General features: G+C 36.5%; 1 long non-coding RNA gene across 38 annotated transcripts in view; it reads right to left on the reverse strand.

The window, feature by feature from the left end:
- The window catches only part of LOC107149875, a 528,547-nt gene that overhangs the window by 355,224 nt on the left and 147,714 nt on the right, over nt 1-25,609 (reverse strand). For 28 of the 38 annotated variants that reach the window (XR_007349161.1, XR_007349163.1, XR_007349165.1 and 25 more), the window contains 3 exons: nt 21,938-24,086; nt 16,064-16,160; nt 14,428-15,154 (listed from right to left, as the gene is read on the reverse strand). The exons of 1 other annotated variant lie outside the window; for it this stretch is intronic. This is a non-coding gene — a long non-coding RNA (uncharacterized LOC107149875). The remainder of the gene's footprint in view (nt 1-14,427; nt 15,155-16,063; nt 16,161-21,937; nt 24,087-25,609) is intronic. 9 more of the 38 variants (XR_007349146.1, XR_007349140.1, XR_007349171.1 and 6 more) reach the window with 5 other exon arrangements.

Here is a 25,609-nt window from a genome sequence, read left to right on the forward strand (position 1 = left end):
CTAGGCTTGTTCTGTCGGTGGTCGCAGTTCTGCCTACTTTGCAGGCACAGGCAGCGGCACTGCCCCTCTGCAGGCCTCTGGGGCTGTTCTGCTGGTGGGTCGCAGGTCCGCCTACCTTGCAGGCGCCGGGGGGGGGGGGACGGCTCTACCCTTCCTCAGGCCACTGGGCCTGTTCTGTCTGTCGGTTGCAGGTCTGGCCTCTTCTGTTGGTGGTCACAGTTCCGTCTACCTTGCCGGCTCGGGGGGAGGGGGCGGCTCTGCCTCTCAGTAGGCCGCTGCTCCTGTTCTACATGTGGGTCGCAGGCCCGCCTACCTTGCAGGAGTGGTTGGCAGCTCTAACAACTTCTCTTTAACATAGTTCTTGAAACACTAGCCAGAGCAATTAGACAGACAAAAGAAATTAAAGGGATACAGATAGGAAAAGAAGAACTCAATTTAGCACTATTTGTTGATCATATGATTCTATATCTAGAAGACCCAAAAAATTCCACCAGAAAACTTCTAAAACTAGTAAATGAATTTAGCAAAGTAGCAGGATACAAAATCAACATCCATAAATCAAAGGCATTTCTGTATATCAGTGGCAAATCTTCTAAAAGGGAAATGAGGAAAACTACCCTATTTACTATAGAGTCAAAAAATTTAAATACTTGGAAATCAACCTAATAAAAGAGGTGAAAACCTCTACAATGAAACCTACAGAATGCTAAAGAAATAAATTAAAGAAGACCTTCGAAGATGAAAGATCTCCCTTGTTCATGGATAGGCAGAATTAATATTGTCAAAATGACCATACTACCAAAAGCATTATACAGATTTAATGCAATTCCAATCAAAATCCCAATGACATTCCTCAGAGAAATACAAAAAGGAGTCATGAAATTCATCTGGAAAAATAAGAGACTCAGAATAGCTAAAGCAATCCTTAGCAAGAAGAGTAAAGCATGTGCCATCACTATACCAGACTTTAAACTATACTACAGAGGAATATTAACAAAAACAGCATCGTATTGGTACCAAAACAGACTTGTAAACCAACAGTACCAAATAGAGGACACAGAGACTAAACCACATAGTTACAGTTATCTTATATTAGATAAAGGCACCAAAAATATACATTGGAGAAAAGATAGACTTTTCAACAAGTGGTGCTGGGAAAACTGAGAATCCATATGCAATAAAACGAAATTAAACCCTATCTCTCACCATGCATAAAACTCAACTCTAAGTGTTAACAAGTACCTAGGAATTAATCTAGAGACACTGCACCTATTAGAAGAAAAAGTGGCCCCAAATCTTCATTGGATTAGGCCCCAACTTTATTAATAAGACTCTTATAGTGTAAAAATTAAAATCAAGAATCAATAAATGGGATGGATTCTAACTAAAAAAAACTTCTTCGCAAAAGGAACAATAGAAGAAGTGAATAAATAGCCTACATGTTGGGAGCAAATTTTTACCACTCCCACATCAGATAGAGCACTAATGTCTAGGGCATATAAAGAACACAAAAAGCTAAACACCAAAAAACAAGAACAAAAACAAAAAACAAAACAAAATAAACACCAAAGAGCTCAATAAATAGATGAGCCAAGGAACCAGACACCTCCCAGAAGATGATATACAATCAATCAACAAGTATATGAAAAAATGTTCAACATTTCTAGCAATTAGAGAAATGCAAATCAAAACTACTCCAAGATTTCACTCATTCCAGTCAGAATGGCAGCTATTAAGAATACAAACAACAATAATTGTTGGCAAGGATATGGGAAAAAGGTATACTCATACATTGCTGGTGGGACTGCAAATTGGTGCAGCCAATATGGAAAGGAGAATCCTTTGAAAACTAGGAATGGAATCACCATTTGACCCAGTTATCCCACTCCTCAGTTTATACCCAAAGGACTTAACAACAGCATACTACAGGGACATAGCCACATCAATATTTATAACAGCTCAGTTCACAATAACTAAAGTGTGGAATCAACCTTGATGCCCTTCAGTAGATGAATGGATAAAGAAAATGTGCTATATATACACAATGGAATATTACTCATCAATAAAAGAAAATAAAATCATGGCATTTGCAGAAAAATGTATGGAGTTGTAGAATATATTCCTAAGTAAAATTAGTCAATCCCAAAGGACCAAATGCCCAATGTTTTCTCTGATATAAGGAAGTTGATTCATAGTGGGGTTGGGACGGGGAACCTGGGAGGATTATATGAACTTTAGATAGGGCAAAGGGATGAGAGGGGAAAGGAGGGGACATGGGGGTAAAAAAAAAAGATGGTGGAATGAGATGGACATCATTACCCTAAGTACATGTATGAAGACATGAATGGTATGAATATACTTTATATACAACCAGAGATGAAAAAAATTGTGCTCTATATGTATGAATTGTAATGTGTTCTGCTGTCATATATAACAAATAAGAATAAAAAATTTTTTGAATCTCTTTTTTTTTTTGCTTAAGATTCATTTATAAAGTGCCAGTAAAGTATACAGTATACAATTAATAAATGATTGGATCTCACCCAAATTATTATTACTCAGAACTTGGTTAACAGTGGTTCAAATACAACAAAAGAGTACTTAATAATAGGCATTGTACTTTTAGAAAAAAAAGAACAAAAATTTTATAAATTAAACATTTTCTAGATTAGATGACAATTTCTTTAAAATATGATAATATTATGGGATCAACAGACAATTATTTTGGCTCATGCATTCACTATTAATCCTAGGGGAACTATTTGTATATGACAAAAACACATTTACATGTACATTTTGATGTAAAATGTAAGGTTCTAGACCTTGGATAATGATAACAACTTTATTCAGTTCTTTGGAAGGGAGGAAAACAATGGCTGTTAGAATAAAAAAGAAGGAATCAGTGACTAAGTGGCAAAAACTGCCAGCTACTTTAGAAAAAAATCTATTCTCTTTCTCTCTCTCTCTCCCCTCCCCCCTCTCTCCTCCCTTTCCTCTCCTCCTCCTCTGCCTCCTTCTTCTCCCCCCCGCAATACAAAGCTATCCTGCCTTTACCAGACTTCCTTGAATGAGGTGTAAACATGTACCTCAGCTCTAATCAGTGGATCTGACCAGAAATTATGTATCCCATAATTCAGCTTTAAGTCTGAACAACAGAAATCCTCCTGTGATTCTCTCCATGTCCTTTTCCCATTCATTCACCAGATGTATATAAAAATTAGACCCCAAGGGATCAGAAGAAGATAACATGACAAAAACCTGTGAATTCCCAAATCTTCACTGGGAGGAGAGCCATCAGTTGACCAGAATCATACACCTTAGCCTAGCACCTGAGCAAATCATACACATCTAATGTGGTTGGGGCACTTTCTCATATCCCTCCAGTTGTGGTCGCCATGTTGCTATTGCTGGCCTGGATTACATAATACAGTGTTGGAACACCCCAGTAGATGGTGGTGAAAGCAGAAAGGCTGCTCAGAAACAAAAGAATACAGAGTAAGTATTTGATGCAATTATAACAAGCATATTCATACCTAACCATTATGTACATGTTTAAGCAATGTTGTCAATACCATTATTGGGTTTGTTTATGACTTTCTATCCCACTTCCCTCCTTAAATAATTAAAAGTGTCTTCTTTATTTATATATAAGTTTCCCAGGGCTGATATAATAAAGTACCACAAACTGAGTGGTTTTAACAGCAGAATTGTTTAAAAACTCCATTCTGAATGTTTAAAATTCAGGTGTTGGAAACTCATGCCCTATGAAAACTACAAAGGAATCCCTATTTTCTTCTTCCTAGGCTGAGGTTGTTTACTAGAAGAAATCTTTGGCATTCTTTGACTTGAAGCTTCATGAATTCAATCTTCATCTTCCTTGTTATGTGATGTTCCCACTGTGTGCATATCTGGAAACACATCATTTTGGAGTAGGGCTGCACTCTGCTCCAGCATGACGTTCTCAGATTATTATATCTGCAATGGCCATATTTTCACATTCTGAAGTACTGGAAATTACAATATCCATTTTTATTTTCTTTTCTTTTTTGGTCAGTGCTAAGACAGAGGTACAATTTAGCCCATAATAATTAGTATGATTAAAATTTACTTATATATTTTATAGTATCCCTATAACAATAAGTCCAGGGCTCTTTGCTCTACCTATTTAATTATTTCCCATATATTAAGATGACATACAAAATCTTCCTTATTCAAATAGCTTTGTCTAATGCTTTGATATACAGAATTTTCTCTTTTCTGAAGTCCTATACCATTGAGAGTCGAAGCCATTAGCCTACATTACCATTTATAGACAGTTACCTTAGAATTAGAACAGAAGCCAAGCACAGTGGAGCATGCCTGTAATCCCAGTGGCTTAGGATGCTGAGGCAGGATGATAGTGATTTCAAAGCCAGCCTCTGCAAAAGCAAGACACTAAGGAACTCAGTGAGACCCTGTCTCTAAATAAAATATAAAATAGGGCTGGGGATGTGTCTCACTGGTCAAGTTCCCTGAGTTCAATCCCTTGTATCCTCCTCCCCATAACCCCAAAAAAGAATTAGAACAGAAAAGTACAACCAATTGGATACATAAACTACACATGTGCACACATGATTTACAATTGCTTATTGACTTTAAATAATGATTGGAGCTGATTAAATAGTCTCCATGAGGTGGTTATTTCTGTTTTAGGCATTAGAAAGGAAAATCTTCAGGGGAAGGCAGATAAGAATTGAATGAGGCAAATCAGAACAAACAGAAACCTACAAAGCTGATTTCGTGCTCATGGTGAACTGGAACCTGTGTCAGTCTCCAAATGCCACTGACTTCCTCCTTCTCAAATACTGGTGCACTGGAGCAAAAGGTGGAGCCTTTCATCATGAAACTAAATATGCACTTATTCCAGAAAGCAAAAAGTTGAAGGTGGAGATGCAACAGCAGTTGGAGAGGTTGCAGATCCATAGCCCCACACCAGCCAGGTGAGCTTGGTGAGCCAACAGGAACTGCAAAAGTACCTGTGTACTGCTCCAGAGCTTCTGAGTGGAAACAAAACAAAAAAAGATAGCTGGTCCTGGTCTTCTTTGTCTTTCAGATCTAGTACAGAATGTCTCCTGTGGCTCCTTGCATGACTCTACAGGGGAGGACATTATGGAAAATGTACTTCAAGCCTCATCAAACTGACCCAATGCAGATTTACCACACTGATTGTCTTAAGTGATTTAGAGTGCATCTACTTTCTTTCCTTGTACATTTACTCTTTCACCGAATGTATGTTAAGCAATTATCTCTTTAATAACTGTGCCATGTACTGAGACAACGGGAATTAATAAGACATGCTTGCGAAATCATGTAGCTTCCAGTCCTTCAAAGAAACAGGCCTATAATCATCTAATTAGCCAAGCATTTAATAAATTCTATTTAAATACTATATATAAAGTGATCTAAAAGCTTAGAGAAAAGGTGGCCACCTATGTTCTCTGCTAGTGAAGATTTCATAAGATAGAATTTGTTAGGTAATAATAACAAGTTTTGCTTACTGACAATGCTGAATACCAGTGACTTTGCTATACACTGTGTATATCATGTAATCTTACAACTAGATCATATTTTTTTAAAAGTCCATTTTATAAATGAGAAAACTAAGGAATAGAAAGTGAATGTTCTCCCAGGAGTACCAATGAAAGAGTGGTGGGGCCATACTTAAAACTCAGAGCCTTCTAGTCCAGAAGTCTCTAACTTCTGGACTGTTCAAGGTTTCTTCTTGATGCACGAAGTACAGAGGAGAAGCAAAGAAGATTGAGCAAAATATGTGCATCCCAGCACAGTGAAAAAACTATAACATGTTGGGTGAATGGGTTGGAATTCTGCATCTCTAGAACAGGGTCAGGAAGAATTTGAAGCTGGGAAGAAGGCAGTAACTGATGGGAAAAGGGAAGGTCAGTCAGAGCCAGATTTTGATAAGACTGAAATATTTACCCAGATATTCATTCAGCAATTGAAAGGCATTGGAGTTTCATTAAGAGAGTGACATCAAAGTAATAGCTAACAGAAAATGTATATTTATTTGTGTTTTACTTATTCCTGTCCATTTAGCCTTGACAAAATTCTGTAAAACAATAATTGTTATTTATTTTAAAGATTAGAAAAGCAAAGCACAGGGAGATAAGTAACTTGACCAAAGGTATACTACAAGAAAACAACTCAGCCAAGATTTGAGCGCAGACACTGATTGACACAGAGTTCAAACGCTATCATGAATGTTGCCTCTTTCATTAATTGGAAAGAAAGACCAGAAAACACTGTGGGTATGTACTGATATAACACAACAAGGGGACACAGTTGTGTCTGTAACTACATTACTACCTGTATAGCTCATATGCATTGCTTCATTGATTGATCAACAACCCAATTTACAAGCTGGTTATTTCCTATATAGACTGTTTTCTTTTTGAGCAGTGGAGCTATAAAATCCATGGCATGAAGAATGTTCAGATTCAAAGTGAGTTCCCTCTCCATCTTAGCTATGTCTTCAGCATGCTTGCCAGAAATCCCATCCACAGACAGGTGGCCCTACCTTGGGTTTCTCTGGGACTTCTCTTTGTTAAGTACTGAAATGTGTTCCTGCTGGAAACCCATCAGTCCTGGCCAAATCTGAATGGTTCAAGGCATTCTTCCTTCTCTTAGTGAATAACCTAAATTTCATTCTCTGTAAGGAAACTTTTACAAAAGGTGATTATATCTGTGCTAGAGACCCTTGCCCCCACAGAGAAAAGGCCTGTGTCTTAAGACTCAGAGAGAATAAGCTTTTTGTTTTGAAGAATAATTGAACAATTTCCACTGAGAATTAATCTGGATGTTTCAGATACTCAGACCTGGCCCAGGGAAGGTCACCTTCTCTTGGTAGAGCCATGCTTATGCAGGCCATAATCAAAACTGGACTTGATTCCACACAGATTTTTCTATGAGGAGTTTTTTCTTTACATTATAGCTTCATTTACTACTGTAATAAAATTTATACATATTAATTATCATTTTCCCTGAGAAGATTATTTGGTATCCCAGCTCAATGCAAATGTAAAATTGTGTTAATGAGCCAAGATTCCACTTATATGTTTTCTACTCAGGAGACTCAAATATGCAAACCAAAGGGAAAGGAGCCCTGGCTGTGATTAGCATGCTCATTTTAGCAGTATCTCCTGCACTGCCCAGAGTTCTCCGATTGGTGGGTTATTGGTGGGTTATGAAGGTCATGATCAACAGACTTTCTTTATATCCAAAGATACTTTAAATAGATACAAAATAGAATATGGCATTTGGGAAATTGAGAAAAAAATTATACCACAGTAATGTTTATTATCTAGGCTAAGTGTCCCTGCATGTGGTTGTGTGCCTGGCTTTGAGGCTGGCGGGGTGGATGCCCTCAACCACACTGCCCTCATGGGCTCATACCTGTCCAGGGTGGATGTCTTTTTCTAATTCAAATGAAATTATTACATGGCACCATATGTATTAGACCAGAGTCTGGACTTTTGTTAGGTTTGCTATAGTAACTACTACTGAAAAGTATAAATTAGAGCAATTTGGGATTAAAATGGAAGGAGTAAATGAACAAAAATTTAATCTGATTTACTTAAAAAGGGAACTCGTTAGAAGAGTAGAACTTGACAACCATTCTGTGGCTGGATTTTAGAAACAAGAGAATCCCCAAAAAGCTGTCCTCTCTTGCTTTCAGTGGCCTCATTCTTCCCTTATGATGGGACAAAATGAATTTTTAGAAAGGTTAAAAGTAGATATCAAGGAATCACAAAAAAATATAATTTTAATTTCCTCATACTTTTTCCAGGAGAAACCAATCACTCTCCCAGGCCTGTCATTCTCAAATTCTTAGGAAATCTATAAATCTAACTTGTGTACTATCAACCAAACAGAAAACAGATTAAGCAAAGAGAGATATGATAATTTTAACAACCTATATGTAATTTTAGAGACTGTCCAGTGTTACTTACTAATCAGATAATGGAGACTACATCAGCCTACAAATCTGGAGAATTACCACATCACCATAAGCCATCTTGAGATCACCGGACTGATGACATCCCTGCACATGTTCGCATACTCTCACCCCTCACCAAATATCTTTACAAAAAAAAAAAAGTGCTGGGAATCCCAAAAGATGTCTCTCATTCATGAGATGGCTTGTATTTTCCCTTGAAAATTTGTTCTTTGCTTTCCTAAATAAATCTTTGTGCTTCCACTGATATGTGCAGAATATGTGTGTGTGTGTGTGTGTGTGTGTATTTTACATAATGGACATCAAGGACCTTACTAGTCCTCAGTCAGGTTTCTCCCTCTCCCTGGGGGACTTTTGTAGACCTCTCTTCCACCAGAAGCTCCTACCTCATAGCAGCTTTCTTTCTCCTCACAACCAAGCACAATGTTGATTCCTGCTAGGTCTGGTTGAACTCAGCTGCACTGATTATATATAACATTTTATATAATAAAATATTTGTGAAAACACATGTAAATTTGTATATATATGTACATATATATATTATGGATAATTGTCATACAAATAATGTAAAAGATGATATATAATTTACATTTATTCAAATAAATTTTTTATTCTTTAATGTGGGCAGATGATTGGGCTTAATTGATATTTGAAGGTTATATCTAGCATTCCCTATTTCTTCCCTCTGCTTGTATTCCTCCTGCAGAGATATGTTTATAGAGGAAATTGGATTTACTGTTTGCATAAACCAATATGTTTAGCTAGTGACTGTGAAGGTCTAATTAAATCCTCTAACAATACTAGTAAAATGAGGTCATTGGACTTTATTGGTAAGTAATTAGAGCTGATTTGGTAGAATACTTCTCTTGTAAACTTATTTAAAATTAAGGAAATATATCTAAAAATACTACATATAATGGTAAGATGTCTTGGAGAAAATCAGAAAAATGATTATTTTGTTTTAAATGTAGAAATGGAATACATGACCACTAATTTATATTATGAGATAAAGAAATTTTTTAAAATAGTCAATTGATAAGTGTTGTTAATAGTAAAAGTATGCTGTGCACAGTGGTACAGGAACATAATCCCAGCTTCTCAGGAGGCTGAAGCAGAAGGATCAGGAGTTCAAAACCAGACTCAGCAAAAGCAAGGTGCTAAGCAACTCAGTGAGACCCTTCTCTAAATAAAATAAAAATAGGGTTGGGGATGTGGCTCAGTGGTCATGTGCCCCTAAGTTTAATCCCCAGTATCCGCCCCCCACACACAAAATGAAAGTAAAGGGATATAAAATGATGATTATAGATACATATATATTGTATATGATTTTCACAATCAAATTAACTAATACATCCATTACCTTCCATGTTGTATCTTACATACCCAAATATATTTACCTTATAACAGAAAGTTTGTACATTTTGATCAATAATTCACCTTTTCTCCCACCTTGGAAACTACTTTTGTACACTGCTCCTATAAATTTGACTCTTTTAGATTCCATATACATATGAAATACAATAGTATTTATCTTTTTATATCCAACTAAATTTTATTTAGTATAGTGCTCTCCAGGTTCATCTGTATTGTTGCAAATGGCAGGAGTTCCTTCTATTATAGCTGAATAATATTCAATTATGCCTGTATGTGTGTGGGCATGCATGTGTGTGTCACATTTTTTTTATCTATCATCTGTCCATAAAAACTAAGGTTTTTTTAAAAAAATATTTTGGTTCTTGTGAATATGGGAGTCTAAATGTCTCTTTAAGATGCTGATTTCATTCCCCTTGGATATAGAACAGGAAGTCAAATGGAAGTGTCTATTTTAATTTTTTTTAGGAAACTCCTTATTTTTTCATGATAGCTATACCATAGTCCTCTCTCATCTATAGTTTCTCTTTCTATAGCTTCACTTATCAGGGATCAACCAAAGTCCAAAAATTCATAAGTTTTACATTGTGAGCCATTCTGAATACCATGAAAAACACCATCTTGTCCAGTGTATCCAAACTATATATGTTACCTACCCATTAGGAAATTATTGTCTTCTCACTTATCGGAATGACTGTTATAGTCCTATAGTGCTTGTGTTCAAGTAATCCTATTTTCTTATGAATGATCCAATGTGCAAGAGTAGTGATGCTGGTGATTCATTTATGTAAGAGAGGGGATATAAAGTATGTAACACATACTTAAACATTGAATATAGTACAATAAGTTATTTTGAGAGAAAGAGTGGGATGGAGGTCATAGGGGAAAGAAGATATTCACATAACTTTACTATAGGATATTGCTTTGGTTATTCTATTTTATTTTTGATAATCTAGTAGTATGCTTAATGTATAAATTAAACTATGCCATTGGGGTTTGTGTGTGTGTGTGTGTGTGTATACAGGCACATAGTGAGGATTTTGGAATATCTCCTTCAGATGAGGCAGGAGGCTATGTACATCTTGAATATACTGTGTTTTTTTTCTATACAACAAGATTTCCTTTTCTCCACATATTTGCCAACACTCGTCAACTGTGGGAATAAACAGGGTCAAATTAACTGTAGTTACTGTCATTTTAAAAAAAAATGTTTGATACATCTAGGAACATTTCCCTGGAAATTTCCCCTGCTTGGGCATTTATTCATCAATGAGACCCCTTAGTTCCTCTCCTGGAAAAAAAAAAAGATGCATATAAAGCCAACATTATGTGATCTCAGTGGATAAACTTAGCTTTGCTAAGTACCTAGCTCTATCAGGCTTCTCAGAGCATCACAAAGAGGACTAGGTCAGAAAGTGTGGATGAACCAAAACCCAACCATCCCCATTATTAGAAAAACAAATTCAATATTAGTTCTACTGGTCAGGGACTGATAGAGTTAATTTTCTAAAATCATGTTAGATTTTTTTTTTCCTGAACAGTTCTATTTTTTGGACTTTATAATTTTCAATCAATGAGCTCTCAAACTTCAATTTGCATGTTATTTGGGATTCAATATTGTCCAAAATGTGTCTCTAGATCTACCAGCTCTATAGATGCATTATGGATGTTTAGACATTGACCATCTCAGGCAGATTTATTTGTTCTTGACTCTTCCACCTCATCTGGAGGAAGCATCTCAGCTTCTAATGTCTACGAGGTTAAGTAACTCATAAACAGCCTCACAACTGTGAAGTAACATAGCAATCTGAGCCCAGAGCCTGTACTGGTTAAGTCTTCATAAAACAGTATTATTTACTCTTTATAGCAACTCCCTGAAAACTTTAATGATATTCTCTCTTTATTTTTAGGAGATATATATATATATATTTATATATATATATATATATATATTTTTTTTTTTATATATATATATATATATATATATTTTTTTTTTAAGTTTTTATATTTAGTTGTAAATGGACCTTTATTTATTTATATGTGGTGCCGAGATGCAAACCCAGTGCCTCACATATGCAAGGAAAGCACTCTACCACTGAACTACAACCCCAGAACCACACCCCCTTCATTTAACCTCCAAATGAAGGAACTTTTGAGAATGAAAGTGGGCATTATTATCTTCCTAATATAATGTAAAACCCAGTTTTCCCACTTACAAGTTATATGGTATTTCAAAAGTTACTTATCCACTGTGATTTTGCTCAGAAAATACATTTTCAGTGTAGTGAGGATGAATGAGATTATGCATATGAAGTACTCAGCACTGTGTTTCCAAAATAAACACTTTCCAAATGCTTGTTATTATTGTTAATTTTTAAAATCCAGTTGATAGATTAATCCACAGATAGCTGGAAGGACTATTAGAAAATGGACTTAGTTGGAGAAAGCAGGTCACTGGGGGTGCTCTCTGGAAGGGTTTATTTTCTCCAAGACCCCTTCCTCATAGTCTCTCTGCTTCTTAAGTACCAAGCAACTATCCTCCACCACCCCCTTCTGCCATGATGTTCTACCTCACCTCTGGCCCAGAGCCGACCATGGACTGAGACCTCCTAAACCATGAGTCAAAATAAACTTTTCCTTTTAAGTTGTTATTTTCAGGTGGTTTGGTCATAGTAATGAAAATCTAACACAATGACCAAAATTACACCACATAATTGATGTAGAGTTGAAGTTTACACACACACACACACACACACGGAGGGGGAGGGGGAGGGAGAGAGAGAATGCCATTAATAATAATTTTTAAGGATTTTTAATATTGAACATTTATATTGAACAATGAACTTGTTAACTGCTATGTACTATTAAACTGGATGCATTTATTTTTTAAACATCATAATTGGTACACGCTTAAATACTGGAAAAATGTCATAGGATGTGACAGAGTGTGGGAACACAAGTGTTAAAAGAATAATATGAGGCTGAAGAGAAAAGAAAAGACAGCTTATTTAAGGCCTTGTAGGTCAAGCTAATAAATTGTTATTTATTTAAAATTAAGTATATAGATGTTGAAGGAATTTAATTGTATGTCCATCAACATTGGACTTTGCTATTATAACACTGTTGTCTTGAATATTCTTGTACATGCATCTTGGAACATATTTTATAAATTTTCTGAGTGACAACTTTACAGAAGGAAAATCATTAATTATTGATAAGGACTGGTAAAAATTCCTAAAAATATCTTCGTCCTCAGCAACTGTAGTTGAGGACTTCCATATTCATACTAGCCAATTCTTAATATTATTTCTTAAGATTTGCTAACCTGATAGATTCAAAATAACAAAATGGAATTTCATTTTAAATGAGATTTGTTTCTAAAAGTCAATGTATAATATATAAATTAAATAAAGGTACAATTTTCTTACAAGTCATGTATGCATTCTCTATATGTGTGTGTATTTTATGTATAATATTATTATATATTATTTGGGGATGATGACCCTTGATAATACTTATGTGCCCTGAAGTGTAAAAACCACTTAACAAAGACAAAAATGACATTAATAAACTAAAAATAGCAGGAAAAGATAGAACCTAACGACTCAAATCATTCTAATTTTAAGATAATTCCTAAGTTCCAAGGATGAGAAAGGGGTAGATAAGTGAATAAAATGTTCATGTTTACCTATAAGATTCACACCCTTGTGATTTCTATAAGACTCTACCACTTTATAAATCCAAAGAGATGGTTTATTTCTAAAACAATTTGTGAAGGTACATAGTATACCTGTACTTAAAAATGCAATACAATGAAATACAAAAGTGAAATTTCATTTTGAGATATTTGCATTGTCTTTTTTTTTTTTTTTTTTTTTTTTGGTACTGGGCATTGAGCCCAGGAGTACTTAACAACTGAGCTACATTTCTAGTCCTTTTTATTTAGAGACAGGGTCTCACTAAGCTGTTGGGGCCTCACTTATTGCTGAGGCTGACCTTGAACTAATGATCCTCCTGTTTCAGTTTCCAGAGTGGCTAGGAGTACAAGCATGAGAGCCACCACACCCAGCTCCATTGTCTTTTATTGTCTTCAAAGTTGGCACTTTCTCTCATTATATTAATGAGTATTGCCCATGGACATTGGCAGGAGTCTGCAGAACTTTAAAGACACTGGAAGATGAGTGTGTAAGAGTGGAGAATATTTATACTTAAGTCAGCATTAATTTAAATATACATAAATGTCCTTGCCACTATAGACAATCACATTGTTATTTTAATGGGAAATTATCCTGATTCCTAATGACTTTGAGAATTTTTCATTAGCACATTGTTCCTTTCTATATCTATTCTATATCTATCAATTGCTCACATCCTCCTACCGACTTCTATTTAAGTTTTCTTGCTTCTTAGTAGTCCTTTATATGTTTTAGATAACATTCCCATCATTTACTTATTGTTTAATATTTGTTTTTAGGGTCATTGAGATGTAGTAGGGGTTTCAGTTTATAGTCATGTCTGAAAATCTTTCCTTTATATGTCTTTATTTAGAGGTAGTTACTTAAGATTTACAATGCTGCTTACATCTTTCATCCTTTGTAATCTTCTCAAGAATCTTTGAGCCTCCCATTTTATGGAGGAGAAAATAAAAGTACACTGAAGTTAACTGAGTTATTTAAAAAGAAGACTCTAAATATGTGTAGGCAGAAATCCAAATTTTCTCACTTTCAAAGTTCTTGGCTGACTTTCTTGGCCATGAAGGTCGTGTGTTATTTTAAAAGATAATTGTGCCTGTCCAGCAAAATGGGCAAGAAATAGCTTATTCAAAACGATAGCAAAAGGAACAGTTGAATTCAGCTGAGCTGATGCAAAAGATGGGAAAATTCCTTGTTTAGCTTTTATTCATTATTATTATTTTAATTGTGCATATTTATGGAGCACAATGTATGCACCTGATTGGACTAATGGAAATGTACCGGAGGGCTTTGAGCAAGAAGTTGGTCAATGAGACTAGGATGTCATGTCTCTGTTTGCTAATTGGCACTTACCAAAGTTAGGCTCCAGTGTTCTCACAGAGAATGAGAGACAGGGATGTTCTCTTTCTTCCCAATTAGATTTTGAAAGCATATCTCTTAGGTCCTTGAGAAAGACATTCCTGGGTTATCGAAGATTTACATCTCAAAGGGGCAGGAAAAGAGTTTATAATTATGATTATAATTTATAATTAAAATTCTCAAGTAACTCTTCTAAGAAAAGGGAGGTCAGGAAGAAACCTAAAATTTTCTCAAACACAGGGAAAATTTAAGGCTATCTTGGTCAGTAAAAGGTCTGAATATATTTGCATTTTGAGTACTACTTTAAGAAATGACTTATGATAATGTGTGGTTGTTTTAGGACTTTTTTATATTTGTTTTCTTCCAGTGACAGGAATTCAATTCTAATTAGCTTATTATCTTGGTGGTTCAGGCCCCGTGGGATACAGGTACTCGGATGATGACATCAGGACTGGCACCCTCTCTTACTGATGTTTCCTATTTATTTATCCTCAGATTCGTCTTGGTGCTTTGGCTGTCAGTGGTCCAACTCACCTTGGCATGTTGAGCCCACTCTCTCCTGCCAGCTGGTCTCCCTCCACTGGGTGCCCTCAGGAAGCAAGCTGGCAGGAAAACAAAGTGGCTTCCAGGACCATCACGGTGGTGGATTCAAATTTCAACTTGCCTTGGACAGCGCAAATGTCCCTTCTCCCTCGGTCATCCAGGCTCCCAGTCCTGCTATCTGAGAGAAAACAGACCCATTTTCCTCCCAATCGATGTTTAACAAACCATAAGGAGCAATGTGTTCATGGATTATCAAAATTCTCTGCGCTAGCTCTTACAGTTTTTGAGCCAGAATAGTAGGTACCCTACAGAATTGTTTACCCTACAGATTAAGTTTAGCCTGGTGCTCTGGGTGACAGACAAATTTTTTTGTTTTGTTTTGGTTTGGTTTTGAATATTGTTCTTGTTCACTTTTCCTGGTCACTAGGATTGAGATGAGTTTCCAAATGATTACCTCCCACTGAGAGAAAACCAGGAAGAATGCTTCCCTGAGGAGAAACAGCCAGTGGGGAGAACACTGTCAGGCTGCTGAGGTTTAAGGTGCTCCCCCAGGATCCTCTTGGCAGAGCCCCCAGGAGGTGGCTGCTGGCCCAACTGTCAATAACTCAGGCTGCCTTATGGGACTTAGTTTTCAATTTGTACCTTCAAGGGGAAAATCACAGTCCAGACCCCAAGTTTGTAAACAACATCTTAGAATCATAAATTTATAATGTGTCAAACCTGAAAAAACTCTTATTTAACAAACATACTGAATCATGAAATAAAAACATTATAATTAATCTTAAAAATATAATAGATCTGCTGAAGATAAAGAAGAACCTGGGCTCAGCAAAACCCCAAATCCAACAAAGTTGATTTGAAGTTGAAAGAGACGTCTAACCTACATGTTTTTATGTAGCTTAATAGTCCCCTCTTTAAAAACCATCTTGCCAAAATCCATAACAAAAATATATAATATGCTTCATCAGAGCTGACAGACTTGGGCCAAAGATCACAGAAGATCTGTGCAGGGTAAATAAATAAATAGGTTACCATGTAGGAAAGCTATCAGATGAACCTAGAATTGTGTTTATCTTGTTACACTCACCAAAAAGAACCAGAAGATGCTGAGATCTCAGGTGCTGTGGCTATGGAGAATTTGTTTCAGTAGTTCAGGAGACAGATCCCAAGTCTGTGCCCATTTCCTGAAGATTAGAGTATGGTAATCAAAACCCTTGCACATGCCCAAAGCCTCCATGTAGAACTCATCTATGGTATGTGTTTTAGTCATCTTTTACTAAAAGGACCCAATCAAAACAACAGTAGAGGAAGAAAGGGTTATTTAGGGGCTCAAGGTTTCAGAGATCTTAGTCCAAAAATGCCAACTCCATTCCTTAAGGCTAGAGGCAAAATATCATGGTGGACGCGTGTGGCAGAGGCAAGCAGCTCACTGGTGGTCAGGAAGCAAAGAGAAAGGTTTCCACTTGCCACATACAAATATTTATGTATCCCAAAGCTAGGTCCCCAATACTCACCTCCTCCAGCCACACCCTACTGCTTCAGTTACCACTCAATTAAGCATGTCTGGTGATTAATTCACTGATTGGGTTAAGGCTCTACAACACAATCATTTCTCCTCTGAACCTTCTTGCATTGTCTCACACATGAGCTTTTGGGGGACACCTCATATCCAAACCATAACAGTGTGTGTGTATGTATACATTGCCTTCATATAGAATTCATCTGTGGTGTGTGTGTGTGTGTGTGCATGTAAATTAGAGTTCTTTGATCATCAGAGAAAGGGTGTAATGAGCCTTGATGAGAACAGAGGTAAAAGGTGGATTCTCTAGGATGAAAAGCAAGACTATTATTAAAAAGCAGGTAAATTCAGGAAGCATATGTCATCAATTTCAGGTTGGGATACTAAAGAAGAAAAGGTTTTATAAAAGCATCAACATTAATTCACTGAATGACTTGGAGGAATAACAGTCTTGGGGTAGAAGGCAAGTCATATGTTATATTTATAATATATTCTGTAATTTATAATACTTTCTTTTTGTAAGGACACTCAATATCTGAGTTTGTTAAACACAAAAAGGAGGGTATGAGTTAATTGCTTGCAAAGTACAAAAAAAAAATCTAGAATTTTAAAGGTAGCTCAGGAGACACAGGTGGAGCAGGAAGATATAATAGTATTAATGAGACTCCTATGCTCCTATTCTGTCCTCATTGCTGAAAGAAAGCAATATAAGTCCGTTAAAATGAAAAATAAAAATCTTATAAAAAAGTAATTGTGAGAGTCAACTATCCATGGCTATGACCAACATGACCACATATGAGGAGAAAAAAATTTATTTGGGGCTCAGGCTACGGTCAGACTAGAGGACTGTATTATTTGGGCCTGAGCTGAGGCACAACACCACAGCAAAAGAGAAACAGCTGAGGAAGGCTGCTCACCTCATGGCAGGTGGGAAGCAGAGAGTGAAAGAGGAGGAGGATCCAGGGGACAAGATATAATCCCTAAGGGCACACCCCCAGTGAACCACCTCCTCCAGCCATGCCCCACCTGTCTGCAGTTACTATTCAGTTAATCCTTTCAAATTATTAACCCATCAAATGGATTAATCCACTGATTATGTTGCAGCTCTCATAATCTGATCATTTCATATCCTGTTCGAACACAGAAAATTTTAGGGATACCTCATATCCAAAACATAACAGCTGTGATGTCCAACATGACCCATAATCAAGTTTTAAGGAAAAGTGAATGGTCTGAATAAACTTGAAAATCCCATAGAGTACTAAAATTCTACAATATTTTCTATGTTTTGGGGTATCAAGATTTTTATTTATTTCCATTAAAATAAATGGATTCCACTTTTTAACATTATTATTATTATGTCAAACAAGGTGAATCAGTTTCCATAAGGCAAGTATTTCAGGGGCAGTAATAATACCATGATATTTGAAATCAGAGATTGCTGAATTTAGATTCCATTAATCAGAATCATAAACTTACAAAATCGATTTCAATTTCCTAAGTGGTGGTTGCACAATTTATTCAAAAATGTGAATTTTTGAAAGTAGAATGAGCTTATGAATATAAAGTGATCACTGCAATGACTTCCATATAAAGGGAACTCTACCATTCCTGCTGCTATACTGTATTTATTACTGTGGTTATTGCTGTTGATACTTTTACTACTAAAATTTCTATTGCAATACTTTTGGCATCTCCTTACACAGAACTACCCACTTAATATTGCAGAAGACTGAATTAATAATAGCAGGAAAAAAATATATTACAAATTCTGTTGTTGATATTTCCAAGAATGGTCACGTCATACTCCTGTTCCACCCCAAAAGTTGAGAATTCCAATATACTCTCTTCTATGTAATGGACTCTTCTGGTTAACTAAGAGTTAACCTCTTCTTATTCGTAATTTACGTTTAAAGGATTAGAATCCTGACATTTCTTTTTCCTCTTGTAAGAACTTTAAGAACACAGATTGATGGCTTGCTTTAATCCCATCTACTGAAGAGGTAGGAATTACTAAAGATGTGAGAAGCAAGATTATTGAGGATAGAATGCCAAGAGGATTTAGGTTTGAGGGACCTTGGTTGAGAATGAATTGGAAAAATAGAGTATCCAGGGGATTTTCCTTGGGAGAGCATATCAGAAGTCTAGTGGTTTCCATTATGAATCTAGAGTTGAGGCAGCAACATTAATATGGGAAACTGAAGTACAGTATGCAAGACTTGCTACTCCCATTTGTCTAAAGCCCAATAGCTTAAAATTTGCAAAACAAACTCAAGTGGAAAATATTGTTTTATATGTTCTTCCAAGTAGTGTGTGTGTGTCCATGTTTTTCTCTGCAAGCTTGGAATAAATATTGAGGCTGGGGTCCCCACTGCCCTTGCATGATTGTGCTTTATTCATCTTTGCCGATCTTTGAATAGTACAAACAGAGGATAATGTTCAAAAAAGATAAGAGAAAAATGCTAAAGTATAATCATGCCATAATGGATTGCTGGCTCATCATGAAGAATATGTTGATCTTTTCCAGAATTAGAGGATAGATTTAGGTTTTAGTTGTTTTGTTTTTTCTCCTTACTAAATTATTCCTTTTAGCTGTGGGAAGTCTGTATTTGTAGGATAATATTTTATTCTTAGAGGAATATTTGATTCTTTTTGTAGGTGCTTCTTTCCTAAATGGATACTGAAATGTACCTAATGTCCTGAAATGTGCAGCATTCACATATATCCTGCATTAAACATCTTCTCTTAAACACATTTTGTGCTTTCACTACTGAACACGCACATGTCAGTCTTTGAAATGCAAACAATATGGCCTTCAAGAATATGGTCATATTTTCAAAATGTTAGAGACGCTTTTTTTCCCCTGCTCTAAAGCCTTCCTGAGACGTTGAATAAGACTATGTTCTTGCCATTGCCATGGATGCCTTAAGAATTTAACAATTTTGATGTATACCCTATGAATTTACCAAGATCAAGTATTTTTTTTTTTCAAATTTAATATCTTTTTATTTATTTTTTAAATTTTTTTTATTTGTTGCTCAAAACATTACTATGATCTTGGCATATCATAATTTGATTCAAATGGGGCATGTAGTCTTATTTGGAAAAATAAGATCAAGTATGTTTGATGTTTAAAAGTTAGCAAACAAAGCAGAATTCCTCTGACCCATACCCATACATGCTGTTAAGAACACTGCAATAACCTTCGAACTTTCCAAAATTCATGTTGGGAGGCTCCTTGTAAGGAGGATGGATGGGGATAGGGCAACTGACTATGTCCTACAGGGGAGAAAGTGAACCATGAACCCTTTTACACTAATTTTACTGATAATATTATATGTGTGGTGATACATATTTTTACAAGTGCCATGTGTGGGAGAGGAGCACTGCTGCTCCAAACCATCAGCATAAAGTACATGCATCACCTGGCCCTGCACACCTCCTAAACTCCACTTCCCTCCATTCATTCCATCGCTTAACTCCGTGATCTTGCCATGTGATTATCTAGGGCTCCCCAATGTCAAAACCTCTCTTTTTCTCACATCTAGCCGGAGCTCTACCCCTCTTCCCTGAGATCACTCTTAATGATTCTTGTTTTAGATCCATGGTTATTTCCTAATAGAGCCTTTCGAGGTCTTCCTAGACATGTTCTCTGTGCTGACTGCCTCAGGACTCTTGCCATTATTATAAATGTCTGCTTGATTTTTCTTTTTCTGGGCAGTGAAGATACAATATGGTGTTGCATATCTTTGCATTCCTCTGTGTTGAGCAGTGCTGAATATGCACAATAAGCATAAAATAAGTATTTATTGCATGAACAAATCAGTAAGTTTCTCAAATTTGCTGTAATATCTCATTGCATATGATTTTTGGCCAAAAGTTATTTTAGACTGATAATTTTACTAAATATCCTATCAAAACTAAAGTGAGAGAGAAGACTATTTATCAAAAATAAAACAAAACCCAGTAGGAATTCAGGATGGGAACCAAGCCAATCTAGTCCTCTAAATAGAGTATCTTAGTACATATATGTGAGGGCCAATTATTTACTCACTGAATAGGAGAATTCAGCAAAATTCTCTGATGGAACTGTTCACTGAGCACACCCCAGGGCCTATTCTGTTCTGAGATAAACATTCTATGACAAGTACAACTGCTATGTGTTCAATTGTTTTGTGGTTTTTTTTTTTTTTTTTTTTAATTTTTCCCCCTAAGTATAGAATTCCCCAGCCTTCTGGCCCTTCTAAGTCCAGGGGGAATTTTTTTGATTTTATTGTCAATAAAACAAACACATCTTTTAGCCTCTTTGGGGATGTATCGATGAAAAGTGTACTTGAACCCATAGCTCCACATGCTCAGTAGCTGAAGAGGATGCTGAAGAAGTGAGCTTATCAGTATAAATACTAGAGCACTCTCTCTGGCAATGAAGTTGAAGCATCTGTGTGCCCCTTCACTTTGGTCTGAAAAAGTTTCCCTTTAAAACGTGGAAAGTACTTCACAAGGTCAGCATTTTAATTACATTAATTTTTACTCAATGTTCAACTCAGAGATCTCTCAGCAAACTATCCAACCCTGAGATCAATGAACGAGAGAAAGAGAGAGAGAGAGAGAGAGAGAGAGAGAGAGAGAGAGAGGTTGGGGGATGAGTTCTCTGAAAGCCAGGGTGGGTCAATCAATGATGAGCAAACCACAACAGGAACCCAGGGCAGGCTGTGGGCTTCCAGTAGATAATAAAAACCTCATTAAAAGCCAGTTGTTTCAGAATTTAAAAAAAAAATCAAATCAGAACATAAAGAACTTTTCATACAAAAAAAATTGATTTCTAGTGCTTTAAAAAGGAAATATAATGCTAATTATATACTAATGGATGTTTTCATTTTCCAGAAGAAATAAAGAAAGGCAAAGAAACTTCTCCGTGGTAGCAAAGTTTGACCACTGCTGTTATGGAATGACAAGACTCAGGAGTATAACATGGCATTGGTCTATGGCAGGGCCCGGAAAGACTTCTTGGTTGGGCTGAACCACCCATCAGCCACAAAGAGCAACATACAGCTTTCTGCCCTAAGCGGCGTGTTCAGGTAAGGTAAGAAAAGACAGTAAAGCAATTAGTCTAAGATAAAAAATAGGAAAAGAAAATAATTTTTTAAGTAGAAGGAAATTTTTATCTCAGAGGCTGAACCAACAAATGATAGTGGAGAATGGCTGGCATTTGTAGAGCCTTTACTATTTGGTACCTCTATGTTAGACCTTTCTACATAGTCATTTTGAAGTAGACTTTTTCTTCTGAGTGAGTCATAAATGTCACCCCTGCTTCCCAGCCCTGCCCAACATAGTATAACTCAGGGAGACCAGAGTGTGACTGTAGTAGTTGACGTGAGGGTCGGGGGCATTTGGTGTGTAGCTTACTCAGGCCAGGGCCTGCATGTGCCACTTTTGACTCACCATTATTTCCGGCCAGATCTTCTTTTCCATGCGGTTCAGAGGGCAGGGCAGCACCCATCTCATGATGCTTTATTTTTAGCAAACTCTCGATATTGTGGTTGGGATGGCTTTGCTCCAAATCTCTAGGGATGCCCATTTGTGAGGGCTCCACAGGAGCTCTTCATTACTTACAAATGGCATCTTGTCTACCTGACATCTCCAAACACACAGGCTCTGCTTAGTGACATGGTGCAAGAGGCAGGACTGTGTGAACATAGCAGACTCTGCCTCACACTTTTTCCTTTCTTCCTTGGGCCTCTCTCAAAGGTAGCCAGCCGCTTTTTTGGTCACATCGTTTGTGGGCTGAAGAAGTTTTCTCAGGCTGCCTTCAAAACCTAAAGAGTCCTAAAAGGTGTTTTGCATCCTTGATTGTGGAAGGAAGTAAAATATACAATAATGTGTCCTTTAAAAGAATATTCCAGCCTGCCAGGACATATTGTTTGATGTTAGTGGGCCTCGGTGTCTGTTGGTTCATTCTCCTCTTGAAGTATGTGTGAATTACTATAATCTCCAGTATATTGTCTCTTCTTGTATATCCGGTATGATAGCATGATGTCATACACACAGTGATCCAGTGTGAAATTCTGGGTATGATCAGATAGTCTCTTTGCATCATATAATGACAGAGAGCAGAGAAGTTAGCATAGCCTTGGGGAAGACATAAATAAATCTTATTGCTAATTTCACATGAAAGAGAATATACTTTCTGTATGCACTTTCCTTTAGGGATGGAAAAAAATGTATTCTCTAGATTAACAGCTTTATAAATACATCCTGAGGTCATCCTACTGTGCTCTAACAAAGACCACATGACCACTGCAAATGGAACCACGGTGCCCACATGGTTGAGTTTGTGATAATTCATTAATTACTTTTCCAGATTACATGGTTTTTACAGTGGCCACACCACTGCAATCAATGGAGATATAATGGGATGGATGCACCACTGCTAAATTTTCTGAAGCTTTAGAATACCTCCAGTTTATACCATTCCACTCTGTATTTTGCTTGAATTTTCTGTCTTGGTGAGGGGAGAAGGTCATTTTAAGAGGCTGTCTTTAGGATCTGCCAATATGATAGCTCTTACCTCATGGTTCAAGGGACAAATTTCTGGGTTAGGCTGGATTCGATGATTCTCTCTATATCTGGATGCCCTGTAGTGTATGGTTACCTGGGATAGCAGTCCAAAGCTACACAAGGTATTATGATTTTTCATTGGGGAAGTTGCCCTCAGACTCCCAAAATTTATACTCATATTTGTATAGAATAATCATTATTACTTACTGGCAATCTGCCTGCCCCTAAATGCACACAATTCCATAGATGATCTTCATACACTAGTCTTTGTTATAATTCTGCTTGATCTTTTCTGATTCTTAAATGCCTCACTCATGCCTACTAGTTCAGTAGTCTAGCATCCTGTTACTCACAGTGAGGTCAATTCCATGCTGACATCTCCTGATGATGCTAGTACCCCTCCCCCTTACCAGTTCCTTGCTTTGGTAACCTGGTGTTTCCATGTCCTACTGAAAAACATAGAGATCGGGTGGTTTTCCTGACCCTCCTTTCTGTGTCCACTTTAAATGCTCTGCTAAATCTTTTGACCTATTTTTCTAAAATCTTCTGGCATTTTTGCTTCCATTTGTACAGAACATCACTTTCAAGTTTATAAGGACTCACCCAGTAGCATCTTAGTACCATTCCCCTGGTACTTTTTAGGGTCTTAACTATTATACTCCTCTGAGTGCTACCAGATCATCAAAATATGCCTGATCTGAATTTATTTTCCAAATGAACCCCAATTTATGAATCAAGAATAGCGGAATTACTGCTTTTAAAGCAATAAGGATCCACATGATTGACTTGTGCAAAAGTATATAATCCTCCTATTGATACAGAGGCAAGGGAGCTGAGTTTCCAGGAGAGCAGATAGGAATGTGGGCTGCAAATCTGCAAAATTTGACTTTGAAATTTGATATCAATGAACTGCATGACAATGGTGAAACTGAAAATCTCTATGGGCCGTGAATTCCCACCTTTAAAACTGGTATACAGGATATTGATCCTTTGTCTATTCTTCTTTTCCCAAAGAAGAGGATGGAGAGAGTACCTTAAGAAAGAAGAGATTAAAGAGATCAAGGTCACGTTTTCTTTATCCATTCATCTATTGAGGGACACCTAGGTTGGTTCCATAATCTAGCTATTGTGAATTGAATTGCTATAAACATTGATGTGACTGTGTCACTAGAGTATGCTGATTTTAAGTCCTTTGGGCATAAACTAAGGAGTGGGATAGCTGGATCAAATGGTGATTCCAGACCCAATTTTCTGAGGAATCTCCATACTGCTTTCCATAATGGTTGCACCAATTTGCAGTTCTACCAGCAATATATGAGTGTACATTTTTTACCACATTCTCACCAACATTTATTGTTGCCTATATTCTTGATGATTGCCATTCTAACAAGAGTGAGATGAAATCTTAGAGCAGTTTTGATTTGCATTTCTCTAATTGCTAGAGATGTTGAACACTTTTCATATATTTGTTGATCAGTTGTATTTCTTCTTCTGTGAAGTGTCTGTTCAGTTCCTTCATCCATTTATTGATTGATTATTATTTTTTTTTGGTGTTAAGTTTTTTTGTGTTCTTTATATATCCTAGAAATTAATGCTTTATCAGAGGTGCATGTGGTAAAGATTTTCTCCCTATCCTTAAGCTCTCTCCTCACGTTATTGTTTCCTTTGCTGAGAAGAAGCTTTGTAATTTGAATCCAGCCCATTTATTAATTCTCGATTTTACTTCTTACACTTTAGGAGTCTTGTTAAGGAAGTCAGATCCTAGACTGATGTGGTGCAGATTTGGGCCTATTTTTTCTTCTGTTAGGTGCAGGGTCTCTGTTCTAGTGCCTAAGTCTTTGATCCACTTTGAGTTGATTTTTGTGCAGGGATAGAGAGGTTTAATTTCATTTTGTTGCATATGGATTTACAGTTTTGCCAGCACTATTTGTTGAATATGCTATCTTTTCTCCAGTGAATGTTTTTGGCACCTTTGTCTAGTATGACATACCCATATTTATGTGGGTTTGTCTCTGTGTCCTCTATTCTGTATCATTGGCCTACGAGTCTATTTTGGTACCAATACCATGCCATTTTTATTAATATAGCTCTGTAGTATAGTTTAACATCTGGTATTGTGATGCCTCCTGCTTCACTTTTCTTGCTAAGGATTGCTTTAGCTATTCTGGGTCTCTTATTTTTCCAAATAAATTTCATAATTGCTTTTTCTATTTCTATGAAGAATGTCATTTTAATAGAAATTGCATTAAATCTGTATAATGCTTTTGGAAATATGGCCATTTTGACAATATTAATTGTGCCTATCCAGGAGCATGGGAGATCTTTCTATTTTCTGTGGTTTTCTTCAATTTCTTTCTTTAGTGTTATGCAGTTTTTATTGTTTAGGTCTTTCACCTCTTTTGTTAGATTGATTTTCAGGTACTTTATTTTGTTTGAGGCTATTGTGAATGGAGTAGTTTTTCTAATTTCTCTTTCAGTGGATTGATCACTGATGTATAGGAATGCATTTGATTTATGGGTGTTGATTTTATATACTCAATGGAATATTACTCAGTT

The sequence above is a fragment of the Marmota marmota genome, unplaced genomic scaffold, assembly GCF_001458135.2.
Source record: "Marmota marmota marmota unplaced genomic scaffold, marMar, whole genome shotgun sequence".
Lineage (NCBI taxonomy): Eukaryota > Metazoa > Chordata > Mammalia > Rodentia > Sciuridae > Marmota > Marmota marmota.